Raw genomic sequence first — 12,713 nt, 5'->3', positions numbered from 1 at the left:
ACAGCCGGCCTCCAGATCTTTCCTTTGATAATTTTAATGGAAAAAATGTTTCCAAAGGTCACTTAAAGAATAAAAATGCGTAACATTTGAAATACCTTCTAGAACAGAAGAAAACGCCTCAAATTCACTTTTTCACTTTTTTATGCCTACGGGCAGAAAAAAAATAAATTTTTTTTTTGGATGGGTGTTTTTTTAGGACTCCCCCTCAAATTTTTTATGACTTTCTGGTTTGAGGATGTGCGATAATATCAGATAATATCACTGATACACGTAAATATAGAGAAAGGGGGACATCCTCCGACTGGCAATTTGTCTTGTCATCATTGTGACCTTGTTGACCCTTCAAGTGGCAAAAAGACCGGCGCTGGCACACCGAGAGTTAACACATCGTATATTGTTCCCAATGGAAAGCTCACTGATTTAATTACAGGATAAATCTCAATTGCGCCGTACTTTGTCTTATTCTAGGGTAATTCTGAATGTTCTTCGTGCCCCGTCTCACGCATCGCTTAGTATATCAAAGGCTTGTTTTGGTAAATGAAATGCCCCCTCCTCTCCCTTCCCATCACATCCTAGCAGACCCCTTGATGTCTCTGCCACACACAGAGAGCGGGCTGAATGTCTCCTTCTCCACCCATAGGGGGTGCCCTAAATGCCTCCAACTTGACCAAATCTCTGGCTTTCTGCATCAAACTACCTTCAGCTTCAGGAGGATCGCAGATGTTGTTGGGTTTTGATACGTTGTATCTTCTCGTTTCCATTGAATCCCCTTTTCCTAGCCTGCTGGGTGTGATGAGGACCCGGCTCAGGGGCTGCCTGCTCTGCATCCTCCTTTCCAGGTCGGCTCTGGTGTCTCTGGCCACCTGGACTGATGAAGTACCTAAAAGACCTAAAAGTCTTCTCCGGGTCAGTGCAGGAGAACTGGCCCATAGGGACTAAAGTGAATGGGTTAAACATCCCCCTGAACAGAATCAGCCCCCAGCCTTGGTGCTCCGGGGTAACAGGTCCCGGGTGCATCTGGAGCTGCTCGGAGACAGGGGGTCTCTGTTTGAGGTCTATTTCCACCACAGGTATGCCCAGCTGTCTCTGAAGACCACCCAGGTGCTGGACAGGGAGGAGAGCTCCCGGTATGTGTTCAGGCTGGGGCTGTGCTGCCAGCGGTGCTCCTCTCCGGGGCATACCGTCAGCGAGCTGGCCGTGCTCACCGTGCATGTGTTGGATTAGAATGATAATGCCCCCCGGATTGCCCCTGTGAACTGCTCCACAATCAGCCTGGATGAGACGGCGGGGCTGAGGTTCGTGGTGTTCAGATCCACGATCCGGATCAAGGGACCAACGCCGAGGCTTCTCCGGGCTTCTTCAGGTGGAAGAGGGCATCCCCCGTGCCCCAGGCGTTCTATGCCATCTCCATAGCAGAAGACGCCGCCCCGGGCTCTGCTGTGAGCGCCCTGGAACCTGGAGAACTCAATGTCTCCTCATTCCAGCCGGTCTCCCCCGTGGACTGTCCTGTTGGGGTGAACTGGGAGACCGGCGCCGTGACCCTCTTCAGGACCCTGGACAGAGAGTCCGCTGCCAAACACCGCTGTCTCTTCAGAGTGCTGGACGGTACCGGTAAGGGGTCCATTCGGAACTCTGGGACAACGTGCTACATGGCAAACATCACACTGGTCTCCATGGTGACTGCACTACATTTAACAACCCACTGGTCTCCATGGTGACTGCCCCACATGTAAAATCTTGCTGTGTGTTCTGCTTTTAAACAATTAATAGAGAAATCTGTGGGAGTCTATGGAGCGATCCCTGTTATAACCTGCAGTGATCAGAGCCCACGGATATGTATTGCCATGTGCTCTCTCTCTGTAAGCTCTGTGAATCTGATTTAGGGGCAATGCAGGGAGCTCAAAGCAGAACTCCACGATATTCTGTGATCCGAACAACATCATAAGAAACCGTCTTATTGGAGAAACTCGTGAGTGAGGATCCGGCTTATTGGAGAAACTCGTGAGTGAGGGTCCGGGTTATTGGAGAAACTCGTGAGTGAGGGTCCTGCGTATTGGGGAATCCCTCATTTCTCCAATAATCTCCTCTCCGGTCTCCTTGGAATTGCAGCCGTGTGATCCGGACAGAGCAGACGTCTCGGCGTAATGGCCGCTGGTTACCCTTTTTTTCTCATTCAGGGTTTTCTCATTTCATATTTCTTCCGCTTGCACAAATTCATTTATCATAAAGTCATGCAATTTTTTTTTTCTTTTTTAACCTATTATCATCGATGACATGTCTGTAATTCCCGCGATTCTTTGGAGACGAGAGCTCAATACGTTTTAAAGCCTGGCATAGAACGTCTATTACGTCTCTGCCGGGGAGAATGTCACCTTTCGGTCTTTTTTTTTTTCATGGCGTAAAATATTACAGCCGGCGTATCAGCTTCACTCCCATAACCTAATGCGTTGTAATACATTGTGGTTCATCGGGTCTCTCCCAACGAAGGCTCGAGAGTTTCCCCCGATACGATCCATAAATGAAAGGCGACTGCATAGACTTCCTTCTATAACTTCTCACAAGTGGTTTGCCGGGGGCGGTCAGGCTGGGATGAGTTTTAGGCTCAGAAGACCTATAGGTTTGGTGTTTCACGAGCGTCGGGGTAGGCGGTAGCACTGAATGGTTCTATGGCAGCGTTTCTCTGCGGAGGGACTTGATTTTGTACTCTGGAGACTGTTTTCCAGATACAGAACGTTTGTATCGGAGGAAGCGGCTCCCAACACCCTGGTTGCCACCGTACATGCCTTTGATCCAGATGGAGATCATGTGACTTACAACATTTTGGAAGTAAATAGAGAAGGAAACTTTATTATTGACTCCGAGAAAGGTACGGGGAGCTTTCTTTTGTAAAATACCACCAATGCTTTTTACAGATACCTGACGATTTCTTGCATATTCTGCTACCTTAGGAAGAAAATTCAGATAAAATCAAGTTCCTCCCCAGAATTCCATCACAGTAACTATAACTTGACATTCTTAAGTAGTTGAGTAGGGGGTATCGCTTACCCTGGGTTAAGGGTTTGTAACAATGGGACTGATTTATCCTCAAACCATTTAACAGGAATAATCCGTCTTGGTTCTAACCTGCTTCCAAAGCATCATGGAGCCGAGTATGTTCTGTATGTGACCGCCACAGATGACAACGCTTCGGAGGGTCCTCACAGCCTCACCGGCACGACTACAGTCGTCGTGAGAGTCGATGACGTCAACCAGAACAAGCCCGTCTTCCAATCAGGTACTTCATACATTAACTCCAGAAAACCGCTTAGAAGAATAATCCCTTACTGAACGCCAACGAACTAAAGCCGTGTTAGAACTGTCCTTCGCTACAAGATGTAGCCAGATCCTAAAAGAAATGTGTGGATTTAACGTTATTTCCAGTGTGCCCAGTACCGTCACCACGCCGTAGTCCTGGAGAACCAGCCCCCAGGAACGTTTGTGCTGCAGGTGGAGGCGAAAGACGCAGACGTTGGCGTCAACGGTCAAGTGGAATACGGGATCGTTCATCGCGAGGGCTCTCTTCCTGCATTCAGCATCCATCCGTACACAGGTGCCACCGCCTCCTATACCTTAAAGCCCTTTAAACATTGCATGGAGAGAAGGGCTCCGGCACGGTGACCGAGGACACACTTTCCTCCCAGTGTATTTGTATTCTAGGTTTTTAATATGCTTTTTGCTGGATTGGTGTATACGCTTCTACCCTTCTACCCCAGGGTCAACAGAGGTGACATCTTGGAGCTTCATTTGATTCTGTTAAAACCAGTGGGTCAGATAGGCTCGGTGATGCAGGTTTTAACCATGGTTGTTGGTCAGGTTAATCAGCCAAGCTTTTTTTCTCAAAAGCTTATGAGAAAATGTTCACGTGTTATAGCAGGAATTGCCAGTCACATTGCCTCCGTGCTTTCTTTAACACGTTTCCCACGCAGGAGTCCTGACAACCCTTCAGAGCTTTGATCGGGAGAAGCAGAAAGAGTTCCCCGTCACCATGAAAGCCACAGACCAGGCGGCCGAGCCTCTCATAGGGCTGTGCCAGATCAACATACAGATCCAGGACCAAAATGACAACGACCCCAGCTTTGAGAACAAACACTACGAATGTTTCCGTGGGTAGAGTATGAGATCTCTACAAGCACCAAGTCCCCATCATGTTCTTCTGTCCTCTTCTAATTATAGCTTTAAGTGGAATTCAGCGTTTAGAGTCTTCCTAGATCTGCTGGTCCACAAGAGCTTGGCCAGCTCGCCCATGGGGTATTTGGGACCCCAGTTGACAACATAGAATTCAAATGTTTTCATTCTTGTTTTCCAGATTTCCTGAGAGAAGATGCTGCTGTGGGAACCAGCTTCCTCCGCGTTGCGGCCCGTGATGACGATTATGGCGTGAATGGAACGATCACGTACTCGGTGTCTGGAGAGGAACCAGTGGCCTTCAGCATTAACACCTCTACGGGGTGGCTTTATGTTCGCCAGCCAATATCTCGGGTAACGTAGCAAGCGTTTACATGCCGTGTTTAGAGAACCAACTTACATTTCAACAAGTGATAGTACTCTTAAATGAAAATATCGCGGGGTCACCTTCTGACCCCAGACCCCTTTATACAATATGACTTATAGTAGGATTGTAAGCCACTATATATATAATGCAATAATAAGATATGGCGCACTTGTATCTCTCTTTTGTTCCTAATATTAAGTAACCGGTTTAATGTACATATTGCAAAACTACAATGTATCTCTTATGACAGCGAGTAGCTTTGTGTTTGGATATTTCAACTTTATGCTTTGCAAACACAGCTGGTGGCTTTTTAAGTGGGGACGTAACGGGGCTTTTTGGATAGTTTTAAGGCATTGTCAAGCTGTCATGTTTGCTTTTTCTGAAATCAAAAGTCTCTACGGCCAGACGACGACATCTGGACACTGATTGGAAGGCCCCCGTGTGAGTCCCCGAGGTTACCGCTAAATGAGACTCTCCATTGCAGAATGCCAGCTGTTTGCTGGGAATCGTCCACTGTCTTTTTTTTCTTGTTTTTTTGATACGTGCTTCTGGGTAGCTCTGCAATTGGAAATTGGTTGGGCGATAGAATGAAAAACCATACAAAAAAAAGAAAAGTACCATACAACTAAATAACACTTTGAGTACCAGAGTATGTGAGTGGTGCATGAAACTCCTCAACCATCTGTTACTCACAGCTTTTAAATCAATTGGGAGAGCAGTTTTGGGTTTGTTTTTTTTGTCGGGGAGGTTGCTGAATGGAGAAGGTTTAAGTGAATGTAATTCATTTTTTTGTCTTAACCTTTTTTTTCCCATCAGAAATCATTAATAACACTAGAGGTCACGGCCGTGGACGGAGGAAATAGAAGCACGCAGGTGGAAGTAGCCGTTCGAATCACAGATGCTCAGAATCAGCCTCTGGTCTGGGAAAAAGAAAGATATGACCTGGTGATTCCGGAAAATACCATGAGAGATACGCCTGTTGTGGTATGACGTGACCTCTGACCTGGAAACCAGTGGAATTTTTCCACCCGTCGGTGGGAACTGTACAATGCTTCCAGCCATTGGTAGGAGTCATAGAAGGATTCTGCCCATTGGTGTATGATCTCATTTGAATATGGATTTCTCCCTCATGCCCGGCTACCAGGGATCATTCCCATCTAGACATCTGCTTCCCGTTAGGCCTGATATGAAGCTAGTGAGAGGGAACGGGGTATGGAGACATCACCACTAAGGAGCCTTAATCACCCTTCTAATGTCTGTCATTTCCGAGTGGACTTCCTGCTGTTGAGGGCTTCTTTTTACTGTAATTCACTGTTAATTACACAATGTTCTGCCATTCCTACAGACCGTTAAAGCTTCCTCACTGCTGGGAGACCCTCGTGTGACGTACAATTTAGAGGAAGGATTGGTCCCGGAGACTAACATGCCCGTTCGTTTCTACCTGACGGTAAATCGAGAAGAAGGCTCTGCCTCCGTTCTTGTAGCTGAACCTTTAGATTATGAAACAACCAGGACTTTTATCCTGAAGATCCGAGCTCAGACCGTTGCTGCTGTGCCATTGGCTGCCTTCACTACGGTGTACATTAACATTACAGGTAGAATCTTCGGATATCAATTCTGTGCCTGCGCTGCTAGAACAGCAAATGTGAAGCCGGACTTGTTTATATTGCAGATGTGAATGACATTGTGCCCTTCTTTACGTCGTCCATATATGAGGCCACCTGTGACGGAAGCCTCCATCACTGGGACCACTGGAGAAGCCTGACTGCCAGCCTCCTCCCTATTGACTATGGGCCCTGGGTTTGTAAAGGCTTCTGTGGCTACCCCCAGCAGTATCATCTCATCACTGGCTGAGGGGATTATCTCCGGCAGACAGCCAGGATCTGCCACCAGGGAGTGACCACCATTCTTTCAGTTTAATGTTATATAAATCAGTCTCCCCCCCCTATTGTATTGTTAATCCCGTTACTGCCCCTGTTGTCTCTGAGAGGCAGATTAAGGGGGCGGTTTGTGTCCCAATATCTTGTTTTATGTTAATGTGTGTTTTGCTGGATATATCCAGCTCTGTGTGTCTAAAATAAATGAGTCTTCGTTTGGTTTTACCCTACACTGAGTCTCGGCTAGTGACTGGGGAACCGGGGAAAGTGTGGTGTCCCAGACTAAGGGAGCACAAGACAGCGGAGATAGTCGGTCGGACTAGCCAGCTCCGTGACACCACCGTTACAGAAGGCCTTGAATTGGGAACATTTGTGCTCCAGGTGTCTGCATCTGACCAAGATCTCGGACTGAATGGAGAGGTGAGTTCATACGTGAAACCTCATCACACGCACACTCTGACTCCTATAGCTCTGTGTTCCTAGGTATACTAAATGCGGTACCAACTTATAAAATCTGCACCCATTGACGCATGTTCTTCAGATATCCCTGGTCCTTCTAGCCATAGCATATATTCCTGTAATTTGCACATGTAAAACAAAGTGCTTTATGGCCATACCAATCCGTAGGACAGGGCCATACCAATCCGTAGGGCAGGGCCATACCAATCCGTAGGACAGGGCCATACCAATCCGTAGGACAGGGGCATATCAGTCTGTAGGAGAGGGGCATACCAATCTGTAAGACAGGGCCATACCAGTCTGTAAGACAGGGCCATACCAATCTGTAGGACAGGGGCATACCAAACTGTAAAACAGGGCCATACCATTCAGCAGGACAGGGTCATACCAATCAGCAGGACAGGGCCATACCGATCCATGGGACAAGGCCATAACATTTCATAGCATAGTGCCATACCTATCAAGAGGACAGGGGTGCATACCAGTTTATAGCACAGGGCCATTACGATTCATGGGACAGGGCAATACTGATTCATAGGATCAGGCCATACTGGTTCAAAGGACAGGGGTGTATACCAATTCATAGCACAGGGCCATACCGATCCATAGGAGAGGGGTGTATACCAGTTCATAGTACAGGGCCATACTGATCCGTGGGACACAGCCATACCAATATCTACACTAGATCAGGGGGTCAGCACGTTAATTAGAGTTACTGATGCCACATAGGGGGGTTTTCTCGCCTGATAACACTGTCTGGTATTAGGGCCAGATTGTTGATTGTCGAGGGGTCACGTGTCAGTTAAAGCCACAAATAAATAATAAAGAGCAGACAGACCTTTTGCTCATTGGATCGCAGCATTTCCTGCGCACCAGCATTACTGTTACGTTAATAATATATGTAGTCCTGGCAGAACGTGTTCAGTAAAAGCTTCCAGGCCTTTGCAACAAAGAGCATTAGTGGTTTTCCATCAGTTCCACCTCATATCAGCAAAGTGTTTTCAAGCCAGCCTGCGCTAACTGTGGTCTGATTGTCTTGCTCCAGATCACCTATTCTATTTTAGAAGATCGCAGCGGAGACCATGCTCTGTTCCACATCGATCCCCAGACGGGAGTCATTTACACAGCTGCCGTGTTTGACCGGGAGACCAAGGGCTCGTATCTCCTAGAAGTTATGTCGTCAGATGGATCAGAGTCTGCTCGACCTGGAAAACATGGGCAACCCAATTCTGGTGAGGATAATATGGGGTTTATTTTGGCACAGTGGCCTTACTGCTCAACCAAAATGCAGCATACATCCCAAGATCTATTCCTAAATAGTTGCCCGCAACCATCCCCACCCCAAGGTCCTGCCGAGATACCCATAGCCCTCCCTACCCCAAGGTCTGATCCTGCGAAGTTGCCCACAAACCACCCCAATGTATGTTCACAAAGCAGTGCCCATAGCCCATAGCCCATAAAACCTCAATGCCTCATCCTGCTGAGGTGCTCATAGCCCTTCATACCCCAACGTCTGATCCTGCTGAGATGCCCATAGCCCTTCATACCCCAACGTCTGATCCTGCTGAGATACCCATACTCCTCCATACCCCAACGTCTGATCCTGCTGAGCTGCCCATAGCCCTTCATACCTCAACGTCTGATCCTGCTGAGATACCTATACCCCTCCATACCCCAACGTCTGATCCTGCTGAGATACCCATACCCCTCCATAGCCCAATGTCTGATCCTGCTGAGATACCCATACCCCTCCATACCCCAAGGTCTGATCCTGCTGAGATATCCATGCCCCTCTTTACCCCAACATCTGATCCTGCTGAGATACCCCAAAGTCTGATCCTGCTGCAGTGCCAGAGGGAGGGTCAATTGTTACGTTGGTAACTCTCAGCCCTGTTACCTCCTCACCTTTTAAATATTTAGGGTTGGGCACACCTTTCAACATGTAAAGAAACCCCGGGATTAACTCATGCAGTTCTGTTCGTATAAAATGACTTTAAGCTGCCAGAAGCTTATGCAAATCATGTAACTTTTTGTGTATTTAAATTAAGTTATGCGCAAAAAATGAAATGTATTCTTTTATGCAATGCTAATGAAATTCACTAATATCATTAATTTATAATGGTGTTCAAAAGGATCTACGTCCTAACGCTCCTCTGAAGAGCAGCACGGTTTGCAAATGAGAACAAATTAACCCCAATAAAATGCGTTATTGGGGCGATTGGGCCAGAAATAATTTTTTTTTTTTAAATGAGCCATTGACATGGGGAGTTATACTCGTGTTATCCATTGAAACAAATTCCCGTCCACATTCATCTCATCTTCAAGAGCTTTGGAATAACGCGGCTGTATAAGTTGTTTCCGAGCCGCAGGGTCTGTCCGCGGATTGTCTGCATATTAGTTTTCATTTAACATGCGGGCGGACAGTTTAAGGAATTGCGGCTGACAGAAGTGCCTCTGTGAAGTATTTTAATCTCCTGCCTCTCGTCTCTGCAGACTCGGCGTACGTGAGCGTTTTCATCAGCGATGTTAATGATAACCAGCCGGCCTTCGCTCAGCGCGCTTACCACGTTAACGTGCAGGAAGACCAGGACGTGGGGTCCATTGCTGCCCTTGTCAGTGCCACTGATCTTGACGAAGGTGAAATAAGTGTGACCGAGTTGTAAGAGAGTTACAGAGCTCTGCCCCCAAAGAGTTATAAATGTAGGAATGTGACCAAGGATAGTTCAGCTGGGTCTAGGAATGTGACCAAGGATAGTTCAACTGATACCCCTAGACCAGGGGTTTCCACCCCTAGTTCTCAAAAGAGTAAAGAATGGTAATAAACTGATTTTTTGTACCAAGAAGAAATTGCTAATCTACATAAAGTCCATGTTACGGAAGTTTGGTGAGCAAAGGAATTATCAGTAACTAGTAATATCTCATTCCTGTGCTTATCAGTAATGCGGATCATTCATTTGACTCGACATACAAGTCATTCCGTTTAAAGGGAAGCTGTTTGGTTTGGAAGAAGCTCTCAGAATGTTTGTTTATGTTACAGGGATGAATGCAAAGATCCGCTATCAGATCACAGCTGGGAATAACGGGGGAGCCTTGGATGTAGACCCAGAAACCGGCGCTGTCTTCATTTTCCAGCCACTGAATTACGAGGAGGTGCCGGTCTATGAACTCACTGTGCTGGCGTCGGACGGGAAGTGGGAAGATTATACCACGGTCATGATCAACGTGTTGAACAAAAATGATGAGGCTCCGGTTTTCTCGCAGAACGAGTACCAAGGTCACATAATGGAAGAACTGTCACACTTACCGGTTTTGGTACTGGTACTTTGAACATGTTTCCAGAATTTGTTTGACTTCATCTTCCTTATAACTCTCAGAACAAGGGGGTTAGGGGTATTCTTCAAATGTTCTTGGCCAATAATAACAATACTACTGTGTTTACTCTTTGACGTATGTCAAGGTTTCTGCTGTAGACCCAGATGACCGAGAACAAGGAACCATGAAGTATTCTCTGCATGGAAGTGGAGCAGGTAATGTTTTTACCATAAATGAAAGGACAGGAGGAATATTTGCCCAAAAGCCTCTGGATCGCGAGGAACACGCTCTCTGGAGGTTTGTGGCTCTTGCCACAGATAAAGGAGGAGATGGCCTCACAGGATTTGCCGATGTGATCATTTATGTAGATGATGTGAATGACCACGTACCGCATTTCATCTGTGAGAGAAACACCTGCAGTGGAGATGTGCTGGAAAACGCTCCTGCCAACGCGTCCGTCATGGAGATGAGTGCAGTTGAACCAAGGGTTCCAATGCTATTCTGACTTACTCCATCGTTAACAATCCCCTGGATTTGCTTAACCGAAGCATCTTCGGCATAGACTCCACCACCGGTGTTATTTTTACAGCCCTCGGGAACCTAGACCGTGAAGAGACAGATACTTACTTTCTTCTTATTGAAGTTGAAGATGGCGGAGGAATGAGTTCCACCGGTACGGCAACTATTCATGTTCTAGATATAAACGATCACGCACCGGTGTTCACTCAGGATACGTGGCATGCTACCGTCTGGGAGACAAGTGAAATCATCTCTAACGTCCTTCAGGTGGTGGCAGTAGATGAAGATGATGGAGAAAACGCTTTATTGTCATTTAGCATCGTTGGAGGAGACCCAGGCCACGCATTCACTATTGAAAGCAACCAAAAGGAGAAACACGCGATAATTAAACTTAATAAGAAGCTGGATTATGAGATCCCTGAGGAACGGAGATTTAACCTTACCATCGAGGTCCGGGACTGTGATTTTTCTTCAGTTTCCCACAGCCTGATCCGAATTAAATGGACAGTTTGTTTATGGCGTTCACACGGAGTCTGATGTCTTCGGTCAGTTTTATGTTGACCAAAGTGGGGCTGTCATAGTGGTGAAAGCCCTAGACCGGGAGGTGACTTCCCAATACCTCCTGGTCATTGTAGCTTCAGACCGGGGTATCCCAGTTCAAACAGGAAGCGCAACTGTCATTCTACACCTTCTGGATGTTAACAACAACGGGCCAGCATTGGCTGCTCTGTACAAACCTATTGTTTGGGAAAACATTGTAAGTGAGTAGCCTCAATAGTCTCTTCTCTGCTGTTGTGACCAGTATTGTAGCTATTAATTATATCTTTACGTTCTCTGTCCCAGATGCATTATTTTACATGTTTTGGCTCCAAGTCTTTAATAACCCTTCCTATTCGCCCCCCCCCCCCCCGAACATCAGTTTGGTTATACGTCTGTTCTCTTGATAAAGAGGCAGGAATAATGTTTGTTTTTAAACTGATTATAGAGACCCACGGCGAATGGTGGCTGTAAGATAAAGGTCGTTCTAGACACGTCATTTTTTGCTAGAAGATTTATAAATATGAATTTTATATTTGTACATAAAATGAATAATTTAAGCATACGAGAGATCGAAACAAAGGAAAAAATAATTAATCTCCTTGTCAAGGACAGACGCTCATGCCCATTCTTATTTTTTATTTTTTTTTACATTTTTTAAGTAGGCTAATGACATGTAAAATATTGATATTTATTAGATCGCTTTAAATCTGCACAATGAGTTTACATCCAAAAATCCCTCCTGGCAAACGCCGCCAAGTGAAAGTGAGCAGCAACAGTGAACGAATGATCTTTAGGCAACGTTAATGGCTGTCAGTTATTTTCATTCCGCGGTTAACTGAGCTAAACAGGAGGGACGTATTGGAAATTAGTCCTCGTTAATTCTCCGGCAGGGCATGCTGATCGTATATTGTACAGTTCCTGACAGCAGAATGTAGGACAAATGATTAAAAATACAGATGGGCACGAATGCAGACATACTTATGAATGTCTTACCATTTTTTCTTGTTTAAAACAGCCGGGTGGTCATCAGCAGAGATTGGGAAGGTCGCTGTGCTGGATGAAGATAAATGGGATACAAAACACTATTCCGCCGTCTCTCAAATAACCAGGTGAGTTCCATTGCTCGAATAACACACGCATTTCATGGTCATTAATGCACTTCACTATTGACACGCAATGGGTTATAGGTTGACCATGTCGGCCGGTGGCTGACCAGTTGCTTAAAGAGGTCTCAGAGAAGTTCACGGATATTTATTCATCAATCCAGAGGTAAATTGGAATACTCTATGTCCTGACAAGCGTTTGAGATGTCAGACTTTGATCATTCAGGTGGATCACTGCTAAGGTAGGACGATCTTTAGTGGCGGTCTATAAGGTGTATGAAGGAACTGGATGACAAGTCTGGTGTAGGAAGGATTGAGCAGATGTGTCTGGTGTATGAGGGAGATAGATGTGTCTGATAAATGACGGAGTGA

At 46.2% G+C, this 12,713-nt stretch overlaps 1 pseudogene; it reads left to right on the top strand.

The window, feature by feature from the left end:
- LOC149298458 (neural-cadherin-like) overlaps positions 1-11,467 on the top strand; it is a 68,566-nt pseudogene extending 57,099 nt beyond the window's left edge.
- Positions 11,468-12,713: the final 1,246 nt, after the last annotated feature.

Source organism: Sceloporus occidentalis, unplaced genomic scaffold (genome assembly GCF_023333645.1).
Source record: "Sceloporus occidentalis isolate IW3139 unplaced genomic scaffold, rSceOcc1.0.p SCAF_32, whole genome shotgun sequence".
Classification (NCBI taxonomy): Eukaryota; Metazoa; Chordata; class Lepidosauria; order Squamata; family Phrynosomatidae; genus Sceloporus; species Sceloporus occidentalis.
Note: the sequence above shows the minus strand (reverse complement) of the source record. Positions and strands in the feature narration are given on the sequence as shown.